Consider the following 14,878-nt stretch of genomic DNA (forward strand, 5'->3'; position numbering starts at 1 on the left):
TGGTTGCTGTGTTTTCTATATTACAACAGAGACTACATTTTAAAAGTACCTAATTGACTGCAAAGAGCTTCGAAATGCCAGGTGGTCATGAAATGCATTATACAAACACAATTCTTCATTTTTTTAAGTATGTTCATGAATTAAAATGGTTGATTTCATCAGTACGTTTTGAAGCACAATAGAAGTCTTAATTTAAAAAGAGGAAGATTTGGATCTGCAAATGTTAAAACAAAATGAATATTTATGAGCTGAGACAACCTAATCGTGAATGTTGTTCCCCCTGGGCACTGTTCGGTGAATGATGTAGAGAGAGTACAGCCAACACTCTTATCAAACTGTATTATATAGAGGGAGGGTCACTTGGGAGGATCTCTAATGGATTGATTCTCTCTGTTTCTCGAACAATTTTCTGAACAGAATTTTTATTTCATCTTCAGTTTTATTTTAATGTCCCTCTTGTGTATTCCATTTACTAAATGTGCATCTTTATTTAGATTTTATTTGCCATCATTTCTTTTGACTGAAGTGGTCACATGTACAATATAAATTATTTTCCTCACTTTTTGTTTGCTTAGTTGTATGATGTTCTCTTTAATTTAATGGAGTTTTTTTCTGTGAAATTCTTCTATATTTAACTCTATTACATTTTCCTTTCTTCATTCAATCAGGCGAGCCAACTCACTTAGAGTTTAATTTAATTTAACTCTCTACCATGCTATTTGTTCCTGTGTGTTTGATTATATTATACATTTATTAAATTCCTTTTCCCAGGATTCAGGGTAAAAGTAAAAACAGAAATTGCTGGATGAATTCAGCAGCATCCTGAAGAAGGATCACTGGACACAAAATGTTAACTCTGCTTTCTCTCCACAAATGTTGCCAAATCAGTTGAGTTTCTCCAGCATTTCCTATTTTTGTTTCAGATTGCCAGCATCCACAGTTCTTTATTTTATTCATGTTAAAAGTGCTTATTTCTACAATTTCTTTTGGTACACTTCCTTTCTTTTATAAATCAGGACATTTGCATAATTCATTATTTTTCTTAAATGTCTCCATACTTCAATCAACATTGTACATATTACAACACGGGGTAAATCCTTCTGCTAATTTAAACCCAGCACACAGAAGATTCATCCCCTGCTCTAATCTGTGAAAATTCAAGAGGCAAAGAACTACAGTATCCCAAAAGTCACTATCTAATGTAAATTTAACAACTTTAATTTTTTAAAGTTTAACAGAGAATAATTAACTAACAAGTATTTACAACTCATTTATCTAAACCTATCTTTTACCTTCCTCTCTACAATACCAGTCCAATAAATAGATAAATAGACATTTGGGAGCTTGGGTCTGTGATCTGAACTAGTTTAGACTTGAATATATTTGGGGGTATGAAAAGTCCCAGCAGATTTAAACACTTGCAGGTTAGTGTCCTAGATCTTTAAATTAAAAGTAGGTGAGACAATTTGTTTAATTTTGTTGACTTATGGTTGATTGAATTAAAAGTGAGAGAAATGGCTCTTAAAATTGCTGAAGAGGTTCTGGAATTTGAAGATGATTCTCTAATTTGCCAAGAAAGTTTAGAAGGAAAGGAAAAGGCCATACGTTTAGAATTAGCAAAGAAGCTAGGGACAAAAGTAAAGCTGAAATTGTAAGGGAATTACCCAAACACTTAGGTGTGTCAAGAAACAGAAAAATCTAGATTACAATCGAGGAAGATGGAGTTAGAAGGCAAGCAAAGGGAGAGAGAAAGAGAAAGAGAGAGAGATAAAACCCCCGATTAAGATTTACTGAAAAATTCAAATTTCAAAACCAGCCAGCTATGGAATTTTCTCTTGGTATTTTCCTCTGTAGATTTGCTCTCCAGATCAGTGTCGATCTTTTTCCCTGTGCGAACTCCTCCTCCAGGCAGCTACCTCTCAGAGAGTTCTTACAGCAGCCTACATCTGTTAGTCTTTTGGCAGTTCTTCTCCAACTGTTCAATTTCTTTTTGGTTTTAAACCCCAAAGCATTGAATTGTTTCATTGGTGTTAATATTGTCAAAATACTAAATTCAAACTTGATTGGAGTTTGGTATTTTAGGGCATAATCTAAACTGATTGGCCAAATTTGAATTTTTTTTTGTCTACAGGCAACCATCTACACTAGCTGTTCGACCAAATCTTACATTGTTACCTTGTTCAGAACACTTTGTGCTGTGTCAGGTAGTTCTGCTAGCTTTTAACTTTCTAAGCGGTACAGTACCCCTTACACCTTCATAACATACACAATAACTGGTTTAAAGTAGCCTCATGACAATAGTGAGCTGCAACAATTGTTCTTGCCCTATCCCTGTGTCGGTAAAGCAACTATCATCATAATTCTCAACCTTTAATGTTGCATATAACCAAATAACCAAAAGGGACTGATATTCTTTAGGATCATTTCCAGGTCCAAAAGGAGCACTGTAATTGAACTAGTCATTTTCAATGGTGGGTAAACCTTTAGAAACATTTATTCAGGGTAGAATTAATAGTCACATGGAAAAGATGGATCGATTCAGAAGAGTCAGCATTGATTTATTAAGGGAAAATTATGTCTAACTACTTGCTGGAGTTTTTTTAGGTTGGTGAGGGAAGATTTTTGATGTGGTAGACATAGAGTCATAGAGATGTACAGCATGGAAACAGACCCTTCGGTCCAACTCGTCCATGCTGGCCAAATATCCCAATCCAATCTAGCCCCACCTGACAGCATATCCCTCCAAACCCTTCCTATTCGTATATCCATCCAAGTGCCTTTTAAATGTTGCAATTGAACCAGCCTCCACCAGTTTTTCTGGCATACACATACACATACCACCCTCTGTGTGAAAACGTTGCCGGTGAGGTCACTTTTATATCTTTCCCCTCTAGTTCTGGACTCCCCGCCCCAGAGAAAAAAGCTTTGTTTATTTATCTTATCCATGCCCCACATGATTTTATAAACCTCTATAAGGTCACTCCTCAGCCGCCGACGCTTCAGGGAAAACAGCCCCAGCCTATTCAACCTCTCCCTATCGTGCAAATCCTCCACCCCTGGCAACATCCTTGTAAATCTTTTCTGAACCCTTTCAAGTTTCACAACATCTTTCCGATAGGAAGGAGACCAGAATTGCACGCAATATGCCAAATGTGGCCTAACTGACGTCCTGTACAGCTGCAACATGACCTCCCAACTCCTATACTCAATACTCTGACCAATAAAGGAAAGCATACGAAGCACCTTCTTCACTATCCTATCTTACTGTGACTCCACTTTAAAGGAGTTATGAACCTGCACTCCAAGGTCCTTTGTTCAGCAACACTCCCTAGGACCTTACCATTAAGTGCATAAGTCCTGCTAAGATTTGCTTTCCCAAAATGCAGCACCTCACATTTATCTGAATAAAAGTCCGTGAAATTTGTGTTCTATTAGACCATAAGACCATAAGACCATAAGACCATAAGACATAGGAGTGGAAGTAAGGCCATTCGGCCCATCAAGTCCACTCCGCCATTCAATTAGACTTCAGATAATCATTTCATCTTATCAAATCAGTCCAAAAGATGCAGCATCAGAAGCCAATAGATCTCATTGAGCCAGAATTTCAGGCCATGAATCAACAGATCAGAAACCAAGTGTAACATCGATACAAAATAATGAAGGGAGTCAAAAAAGCAGCAAACTGTAGGCCAGTTTGATTAACATCAATGTTACTGGTATCATTCAAAGTTTTTGCAAAGATTTGTAGCTCGGGTGCTCGTTGTTGTGGTTCTGTCCGCCGAGCTGGAAGTTTTTGTTGCAAACGTTTCGTCCCCTAACTAGGCGACATCATCAGTGCTTGGGAGCCTCCTGCGAAGCGCTTCTTTGATGTTTCCTCCGGTGTTTATAGTGGTCTGTCCCTGCCGCTTCCGGTTGTATGTTTCAGCTGTCCGCTGTAGTGGTTGGTATATTGGGTCCAGGTCGATGTGTTTGTTAATGGAGTTTGTGGATGAATGCCATGCCTCTAGGAATTCCCTGGCTGTTCTCTGTCTGGCTTGCCCTATGATAGTAGTGTTGTCCCAGTCGAATTCATGTTGCTTGTTGTCTGCGTGTGTGGCTACTAAGGATAGCTGGTCATGTCGTTTCGTGGCTAGTTGATGTTCATGTATGCGGATTGTTAGCTGTCTTCCTGTTTGTCCGATATAGTGTTTAGTGCAATCCATGCATGGCATTTTGTACACTACATTCGTCTTGCTCATGTTGGGTATCGGGTCCTTCGTTCTGGTGAGTTGTTGTCTGAGCGTGGCTGTTGGTTTGTGTGCCGTTATGAGTCCTAGGGGTCTCAGTAGTCTGGCAGTCAGTTCCGAGATGCTCCTGATGTATGGTAGTGTGGCTAGTCCTTTTGGTTGTGGTGTGTCCTCGTTCCGTGATCTTTCTCTTAGGCATCTGCTGATGAAGTTGCGCGGGTATCCGTTTTTGGCGAATACCTTGTATAGGTGTTCCTCTTCTTCTTTTTGCAGTCCTGGTGTACTGCAGTGTGTTGTGGCCCTTTTGAATAGTGTCCTGATGCAGCTTCGTTTGTGTGTGTTGGGGTGGTTACTTTCATAGTTTAGGACTTGGTCTGTGTGTGTGGCTTTCCTGTATACTCTTGTAGTGAATTCTCCGTTTGGTGTTCTCTGTACCATCACATCTAGGAATGGGAGTTGGCTATCCTTTTCTTCTTCTCTCGTGAATCGGATTCCTGTGAGTGTGGCGTTGATGATCCGGTGTTTTTTCTATTTCCGTGTTTTTAATGATTACCCTAGCCAGACAAAACCCTAGCCAGAGAAACAATAGCCAACCTACTGGACATACAGAACAGAAAACAGGATGCTGAACCTATCAACAAAGACGGCATACTTAAACTACTGGACTTGTGCCTCACAACACACTTCACATTCAACAACCAGATTTACGAACAAATCAACGGAACACCCATGGGATCACCAATCTCGGGACTCATAGCAGAGGCAGTTATGCAAAGGTTAGAACAAACAGTCCTACCACAAATTCAACCCAAACTCTGGGTCAGATATGTCGATGACACGTTTGTAATCATTAAAAACACGGAAATAGAAAAAACACACCGGATCATCAACACCACACTCACAGGAATCCGATTCACGAGAGAAGAAAAGGATAGCCAACTCCCATTCCTAGATGTGATGGTACAGAGAACACCAGACGGAGAATTCATTACAAGGGTATACAGGAAAGCCACACACACAGACCAAGTGCTAAACTATGAAACTAACCACCCCAGCACAGACAAACGAAGCTGCATCAGGACACTATTTTAAAGGGCCACAACACACTGCAGTACACCAGGACTGCAAAAAGAAGAAGAGGAACACCTATACAAGGTATTCGCCAAAAACGGATACCCCCGCAACTTCATCAGCAGATGCCTAAGAGAAAGACCACGGAACGAGGACACACCACAACCAAAAGGACTAGCCACACTACCATACATCAGGAGCATCTCGGAACTGACTGCCAGACTACTGCGACCCCTAGGACTCATAACGGCACACAAACCAACAGCCACGCTCAGACAACAACTCACCAGAACGAAGGACCCGATACCCAACATGAGCAAGTCGAATGTAGTGTACAAAATACCATGCAAGGACTGCACTAAACACTATATAGGACAAACAGGAAGACAGCTAACAATCCGCATACATGAACATCAACTAGCCACGAAACGACACGATCAGCTATCCTTAGTAGCCACACACACAGACAACAAGCAACATGAATTCGACTGGGACAACACTACTATCATAGGGCAAGCCAGACAGAGAACAGCCAGGGAATTCCTAGAGGCATGGCATTCATCCACAAACTCCATCAACAAACACATTGACCTGGACCCAATATACCAACCACTACAGCGGACAGCTGAAACTGACAACCGGAAGCGGCAGGGACAGACCACTATAAACACCGGAGGAAACATCAAAGAAGCGCTTCGCAGGAGGCTCCCAAGCACTGATGATGTCGCCTAGCCAGGGGACGAAACGTTTGCAACAAAAACTTCCAGCTCGGCGAACAGAAACACAATTACTAGTATCATGGCCAAACTGTCAATCCAGAGACCCAGGTAATGTTCCGGGGTTTGATTCCTGCTATGGCAGATGATAGAATTTGAATTCAATAAAAATCTGGAATTAAGTGTCTATTGTTGCTGGAAAGATTGTTGGAAAAATCCATCTGGTTCACTAATGTCCTTTAGGGAAGGAAAGTGCCGTTTCTTACCTGGTCTGACCCATATGTTACTCCAGATCCACGGCAATGTGGTTGACTCTCGGGATGGACAATAAACACTGGCATAACCTGTGGCAGCACCATTCTGTGCTTGAATTTTTAAAACATTAAAAATCTATTATAGAGGAAATTATAGCACAGCAGTTTGAAAATCTTAATGTAATCTAGGAGAGTCAACATAATTTTGTGAAAGGGAATGATGTTTTACAAATGTGTTAGAGCTCTTAAAGGATGTAACAAGTAGGGTGGATAAAGGGAGACCTGTAGATGTCGGGTATTTAGATTTCCAAATACCAATCAATACAACCCTCCCTTGATAGAATGAGTGCGTGTAAATTTGCAAGATAAAGTAAATACAGGGAAGTGTGTACTTGTCCATTTTATCCATGAAAAATAGAAAAGCAAAATATTGTTTTAATGTAATGAGCCGTGAAATATTGCAGTATCAAGGGATCTTTGTGTCTTTCATATGAATCATAAGAAGTTAGCATGCAGTTACAACATGTAATAAGGAAGACAGATTGAACATCAGCCTTCATTGTAAGAGGAATGAGTTACAAGTGTAGTAAAACCTGGCTACATCTGTAGATGGCATTTGTGAAATTTCACCTCAAGTACTGTCTGTAGTTAAGCTCAGAGCAGGTTCATTGGGCTGATTCCTGGGATGAAGAAGTCAGCTTTATGAGGAAGGATTGAAAAGTTTGGGTCTATACTCAATGCATTCCAGAAAAATGAGAGGAGATATTATTGAAATATAAAAGCTTCTGAGGGGCTTGAAAAACTAAATAATGAGTGAATGGCTCTCCTTGTGAGGAAATCTAGAACTAGTACCACAATTTAAAAATAAGGCAGAGATGAGGAAAAATTTCTTTTTTCAGGGGGTCATTAGTCTTTAGAGTTCTCTCTGCCAGAGAGCAGTGGAGGCTGAGTCATTGAAATATATTCGGGGCTAAATTAGATAGATGTTTGATCAACATAGAATCCTCACAGTGTGGAAACAAACCATTTGATCCAACAAGTCGACACCGACCCATTAAAACGTAACCCACTCCAGACCCATTCCCCTACCTAATACACCTAACCTATACATCCCTGGGCACTATGGGCAATTTAGCATAGCTAAATCACCTAAACTGGACAACTTTGGACTGTGGCAAGAAACCAGAGCACCTGGAGAAAACCCACACAGACACAAGGAGCATGTGCAAACTCCACTCAGACAATCGCCCAAGGCTAGAATCAAACCCAGGTCTGTGGTGCTGTGAGGCAGCAGTGCTAACCACTGAGACACCGTGCTGCCCCATGAGCAGGTTGGGCCTATGCTCAATGCTGTCCATAACCCTTGAAGGGGAGTCAAGGGTTATTCGTGGTAGGCAGTAAAGTGAAGCTAAAATGGTTTAGCGAATTTTGAAAAGGTTTGTAGCTCAGGTTGAGGTTCTGAATGTAGCTTTGCTCACTGAGCTGGAAGGTTCATTTCCAGACATTTCATCACTCTACTAGGTAACATCTTCAGTAGACCTCCGGACGAAGCACTGTTGATAATTCTTACTTTTTATTTTTATGTTTGAGTGTCTTTGGGTTGGTGATGTTATTTCCTGTGGTGACATCATTTCCTTTGGTGATGTAATTTCCTGTTCTTTTTCTCAGCGGGTGGTAGATGGGGTCTAACTTGATGTGTTTGTTGATGGTTATCAAATCAGCTATGACCTGTCTGAATGGTTTGTGGGGGGGGGTGGACTGCAGGCTGAACATATATTTCTACTCATGTTTCTTATGATCCCATGACCTTATTTCTTTGCTTGAAAATACTACTCCAGAAATATACACCCGAGATAGGAATTAGGGAGTGAATTAGAAGAGAATGTGTGTGTGCATGCATAAGCAAGTGTAAACTAAAATTAATCTTGGACTAATGACTTCTGAGTACATAAATTGTTTTTGGAACTTGCTCTCAATAGGTGACACAAATGGGAGATGCATGAGTTTGTTTGCAGGAGAAATGTTTGTAAATGATGTTATATTGTTGATGTAGCCAGGGCTGTTCATGCAGCAGCATGATATGGCTGTCAAGAACTCTCAGATATTGATGAATGATTGTGTCAGGCAGCTGGCAACTCCTCATTCTCCTCAGGCTGCTTCTGTTGCTTTTCCTGATCCTCTCAATGCCCTTGAGATCTTTGTTCTTCAGTCAAAGTTGGGTAGCAGAAGGGTACTATTGCAGAGATCTTAACTGTAATAGTACCCTTTCTCTAGAGTGATACAGGCATCTCAAGCATGCCTACAGTGAGCTAATGCTGTGGTTAGTAATAATTGCTGCCTGACTTCATAATAGCAACGATCAACTTGCATCCCCATTCTCAATACTTCTCACCTAACTAGCACTGTGACTGGAATTGTTTTTTGAAAAAAAAAAGATTGTTTGTGGGATATGGACATCACTGGCTAGACTAGCATTTGTTGTCCATAGGACACATAAGAGTCAACCACATAATTGTGGAATTGGAGTCATACATAGGCCAGACCAAGTAAGGACAACAGGTTTTCTTCCCTGAAGGACATGAGTGAACCAGGCAGGTTTTTAATGTCAATTGACAATGGTTTCATAATCACCATTAAGCTAGCATTTTTTAAATGTTGTATCCAAATGTCACCGTTTGCCATGGTGAAGCCATTGTATGGCAAACAACCTGCATAAGTCTCCATTAGTATTCCGGCTCTATTAAATGCAGAGTTAATCATTTTTGTTGGCCTTGTTACTCGTTTACTTATCTTGAGAAGAGTAAGGAACCAGACTAGAGACAGGTGAACGTAAAAAGTGGAGGAAACGAAGAAGTGCTGTAAGGAGGTCAAAGGAAATTAGTTATTGAAATAACACAAGAAGGAAATAAGAGAGAATAAAAGGTGTCAAGCAGAATTAGGAAAATAAAGAGGGCAATGAAACAGAATGAAGTATATACAGGCTCAAGAAAAAAAAAGCACAAAAGAGATCACATTGTGCTGGAATATTGATTTGAATCACTGTCATGACTGTAATAATATAACCTGCTACTAAACTCGCATAAGGGAATTGGGGATGGGATTGCAGACTGTTCTTTCACTTCTGAAACCTAGGTTTGAATCTGATCCAGACTGATGAGTTGAAACTCTCTCTCCGCTAAGTGAAATGAATAATTACACTTGAAGATTCTGCAGTGAAAGTTAAGGTACAAAATAGCAAGGTCAAACAAAGCAGAGTTAAATTTAAAGCTGTTTATCTTGGTAAAAATGAGGCTTCTAATTGTGTTAAACCTGACCTGGCAGCACAGGCTGCTGATGGTGAAAATAGAGAAAGATTCTTAATATGAAACATCCCCCATGTTGAGGCAATGAATATTCCGAGCTTGAATAAGAAGATAAAAGTTATGAAACGCAGGGAAATGCATTTCCTATCCTGTGAACATCTAACTTAATGGCACTTAAGATGTTGCTGTTATTTTATTGTATGTAACTTAATTATGCCAGCTAAGAGCATTTTTAATGGTTCCTAATTTTTAGTGCCATTGTTTTCCATTTTATCCAGTTAATTTCCTGTTGGGACTATTTTCTCTTAATCTGGGTTGGAACACTTATCTGAGGAAGTGAGACTTTCAGGTTGAGTGTTGCACCTGAAATGTTTAGCGTTTTGAATTGCCTCAGGGGACTGAGGACAGATTATGAATGGAGACTTCAATAAAAGCTCCATTGCACAATCAGTTAACGCGCTCGACCATGAGGAAAAGCAAAAAATAGGTTGTCCTCCCCAGGAAATTGAAACATTGGTTGTGACAGTGTTGAAACTAAGGCTTTTCGAGCTTTATCCAGCTGACCTTTGAATACATGTCAATGACATTGCAAAATATTTCTTAGCAATAAACATCGTTGTGGAGGCCAGCAAAAAAAATACAGAATGTTGATAAATGAATAAATAAAAAGGTGACATTATTATCATCTCAGTCTGTGCACTGGCTGAATCTGGCCTTGAAGCTTCTTATCAACCTTTTAGCCTGCTGAATAAAAACTACAAGGACACTGTCTTGTCAACGGTGCCTTCTCTGTAGCAATAAAGATATCAACGGCTACTAATTTTAATGTCAATGTTAGCTTCCAGGCTACAATATGGTAGCTCATACTCATTAATCATCCACATTTTATGTAGACGTTCAACGTTCCAGACTGAACTCACTTGACTTTTTGAATGAAGATCAGTTCCTATATTTCTTTGTTTATCTAAAGATGCTCTCTCCAGAGGATCAAAATTTCACTGTTCTGGGTGGGAGGGAGCACTGTGAGATCAGGAATGCCTTTCCACAGTATGTAGCAGAGTTTCAAATTCCTGGAGGACAAACTAACACAAATGTTGACCTAGATTGGTAGGGCAGGGGATTCTAAAGTGACCACAGGGGCTCCAAATGGGGTCTTTAGCTGAAACTATGAGGTGACAAGCTTTGGAACTATGAGTGAGTTATGACAACTGCCCAAGCAGACAGACCCTTGCACTTACTCACAAGCCCCTCACTCTTACAGGTCTCCTTTCCCTCCACTCTCAGTTCACAATGAGCAGATTGCAATAATTTTCAAGCTTCCAAATGGACTCATGGTAGATGAAAGTGTTTGGGAAGCATTGTGATAGAGAGCGAAAGAGTTCCAACTAAAACTGTTGAGAGAAGGGAAAAACTGGCAGGATCCACTGGGGTGAAAGAACAGAAGAGATAGACTCTTGGTAGGGGAAAGGCTCAACCTGGTGAGCTTATCTTGAACATATGACTGTTTCTAATGGAGGAAGGAATGCCCAATGTCTCTGATACTCAGAGGACTGTCAGTGAGCAGGCACCAGCTTAGCTCTGTGTAGGAGATGAGCTTGCTCACAGGGATATAATCAAGCTGCTAAGATAGGCATCGCTAAAGGTCAAACTAGACTGAAGCAGAGCTTGGAGGCAAGGTCAAAGTACTGCAGAAATCAGAAACACAAGTGGAGATCACTGGGAAACGCTCAGCAAGTTTGGCAGCATCTGCGGAGAGAAAGCAGAGTTAACATTTCCACTCCAGTGATTTTTCTTCTGAGCTGCTTATACATGGGAAAAGGTAGGTATACAGTATATGCTTAAGAAAGGGTGGGGGAGGAGAGGAGAATAAATGATAGATGGACATGAAGTCCAGAGAGAGAAAAACAGATGGGCAGCCAAAGGATGGGCAAAGATCAGTCTGGGAGAATGAGTAGCTGGTAATAGGGACCAATAGTAGTTGACAATGGATTTTATGTGGTAGCAACCCATTTGATAACAAGACCTGGTGTGTGGGAGTTGGGATAAGAACATGGGACAAGGTTCTCAAACGCTAAAATTCTTGAACTCGATACTAAGTTGTGAAGGTTGCAGAGTCCCCATCTGGAAACTGAGATGCTGTTTTTGTGCTGAGCTTCAATGGAGCACTGCAGCAAGTTCGAGATGTTGAACCAGGGAACATGGTAGCCTGTTAAAATGGAAGCACAAAATCAGTTATGCGAGATGAAGCACAGCCTGGGCGACTGCTTTGAAGAATACTTACATTCTTTAGGACTCTAGTACTCAATCAGCTCTGTCTCAGTTTTGTGTATGATATGAATCCATGAGTACGACTATGACAGGCAGTTGCATGACTAGTCTCTGAGACAGTCTTCCAATTTTGGCACTCATCCTCAGATTGTAGTAAAGAGGTCTTTGCAGCATCATCAGGGCATTGTTTGCCATTATTATTTCCAGTGCCTTAATCAATGCTAGGTAGTCCGTCTGGTTTCACTCCTTTATCCCCATTCCAACCATTGATACAACTTAATGGCTTGCTAGGCCATTATAAACTGCATTTTAGAGTCAACTACATTGCAATGATCTGGAGTCAGATGTAGGCCTGACCAAATAAGGATGACAATTATCTTCCATCAAGGAAATTAGTGAATGAGATGTGTTTTCATAACAATTGCTTCATGGTCATCATTAGATTTTTAAATTTAGTACTTCTATTGAATTAATTCCATAATGGTGAGATTTGAACACCTTTCCCAGAACGTTATCTGGATCACAAATCCAGTGACAATACCACAAGGCTATCACCTCCACTTGTAAGCCTGACAAAATGTCATCTTCAAATAAAGGATGGCCAATGTCGACGATAACCCACCAAATGCAAAGAATTTCTTTTGAATAATTTTCTTCAGTCTGCAACTCAGCTGTCCAATGTGCAACTTTGCAGATTTGTCATCCAAAATGTTATTAATTCCAGCCAACATGTCAGTATTAAACCTTGATGCCACAGCAATGCCTTTATTTTCCATTATGACAGATAATAGCCATAATTTTGATTTAAATTATGTATCTTACAACAATAACTTGCAATTATACAGCACCTTCAATGCAGTTAAAAGTTCCCATAGAGCTTCTCAGGACCATTATCTTACTAAATTTTATCCTCTCCCACATGAAAATATTCGCTCAGATAATCTAAATCTTAGACAAAGTTGCAGCTTTTAAGGAATGACTGAAAGGAGGGAAGAGAGAGAGAGGCAGGGATGTGTCAGGAGAGAAAAATGAAGAGAGATCTTAAAATTTGCAGCACACAGGGATCAAGATATCCTTTTACATGAGTCATATATTTTACATAGTTGTTACTCTTGGCTAGAGACTCTGTAATCCAGTCAAATGTTTTCAGTGTTTAAAGTATGTAATGTTCAGCTGAGTTGGGATTCTCTGCATTCATTTGAGGGGAGCAGAGGGAGGTCCTTCCATTTCTGCAGCCATGCGTGATGGAAGTACAGACCCTGAGCCATTCCAAGGTACACAAAAGGATGCTGACATTCTGCAGGTGTGCAGGAGATGAGGAAAGTGTGACCATAGACATAAAGTAAGAGAACCAGACAGCATTCTCTAAGGTCACTGTTCTCTATTCCGCCACCCGTTTGCTTGAGACATGACGCATAATCCTGTTACCCTCCATCTGCCCCCATTTGTAGCCAGTGTGTCCCAGCTACAGGTGGTTGCAAAGTTAGCATAAAAGCTCGGTTTGTGCATCCAGTTTCCTGCTTCAGGAAGTGATCACATTAAATGTGCATTAAAACAAATGCATAACTTCTATTCCAAACAAAAGTGCATGGATAAATCCTTCTCAGTCAATATAGTACTTTGCATAGAGGAAGCAGTGATCTTCCAGTCAGCTGGTACATTAAAACACATTAAATAAAACATGTGCATGTAGCACAGTGCCATTGCATTGTTAGTTTCAACAGACCTGCAAAGACAATGATTGAATATGTAAAGTCAGCTTTCTCTTTAGCTTTTGCCAGCCTGCCCCATCATATCCAAGGTATAGTCTAGATTAGAGTGTGCTGGAAAAGCACAGCAGGTCAGGCAGCATTGAAGGAGCAGGAAAATCAATGTTTTAGGCAAAAGCCCTTCATCAGGAATCCCCATGAAGGGCTTTTGCCCAAAACGTCGATTTTCCTGTTCCTCGGATGCTGCCTGACCTGCTGTGCTTTGGCAGCACCACTCTAATCAAGACTCTAATTTCCAGCATTTGCAATCCTCACTTTGCCTTATATCTAATATATAGCCTTCATTCAGCAATGTTTCCCACTCAGCCCTCTCTCCAACCACTAAAAGCAGAGTCCTGTGTCCAAACTAACAGGGCTTTGGAGACAGAGCATTGTACAAGGTATTGAAAGGATGCCACTGCATCTTCCCATTCACAGCTGTCAGATTCCCTTCCGGGAGAATATACCAGAATCATTTTAATCTTGCCTTATTGTAATGGAGCTGCCAGTAATCCTTTCCCCGTTACCCCCACCTCTCCTCTACCCTTTCCCTGCTGTGATTGGAAGTTCTAGTCTGGAGGTCAGAGGGGCGTCATCTTTGTGATGGCTGTTCTGCATGAATGGAGTAGCTTGTGATGTGTATGTACCTCCCTTGCTGCATTGCTTGGTGTATATGTGAGGCATCACGAGACAGCAATCGGGTCATAACGTACTTTGGCTCGAAGATTTCAGAGATCTTGTTAGAATATGATGCCATGAGCACTGCAGAAATGCTGGCTATGTGGGAATTGTTAACAGCTGACCTTGATTCTCTGTTGGACTCAGGATCTGTATCTCCGGTCAGACATAAATTCAGCTTATTCCCCACCCCACCAAAGAAATCCTCCCATATTGAGTTTAGTGTTTTGGAAATCAAAAGAGAGTGCAGTCAATTTCCTATTGAGATTCCCTATATGTCGATGAAGCTTTGAGTTCTGGCCTGACCCTGTAACTCAATAAATACTTCCCTTACTTATTTACTATCCTGAATGGCCTCCTGACCCTCACTCTCTCCTGCTATTTCTGCTGACTTCCCTCAGTGTCAGTATTGATGTCCCCATTTTACCTCACAGCCCCTCACTATCCAGTCCCCAAAGCATTCACTTTCCTCCTGATCAAGGCCAAATGCACTGCAACATTCCTGACCATTCCAGCATCCCAAAGAAATGATATGGTCCCCAGCCTTCATCTATCAAAACCCATGCTACTAAATCCGACTCCCAATGACTAGTTCATCCTTTGCACAATACC

This window comes from Chiloscyllium plagiosum, unplaced genomic scaffold, assembly GCF_037043375.1.
Source record: "Chiloscyllium plagiosum isolate Xiang-an unplaced genomic scaffold, Cpla_swu_hap1 HiC_scaffold_5, whole genome shotgun sequence".
NCBI classification, from domain to species: domain Eukaryota; kingdom Metazoa; phylum Chordata; class Chondrichthyes; order Orectolobiformes; family Hemiscylliidae; genus Chiloscyllium; species Chiloscyllium plagiosum.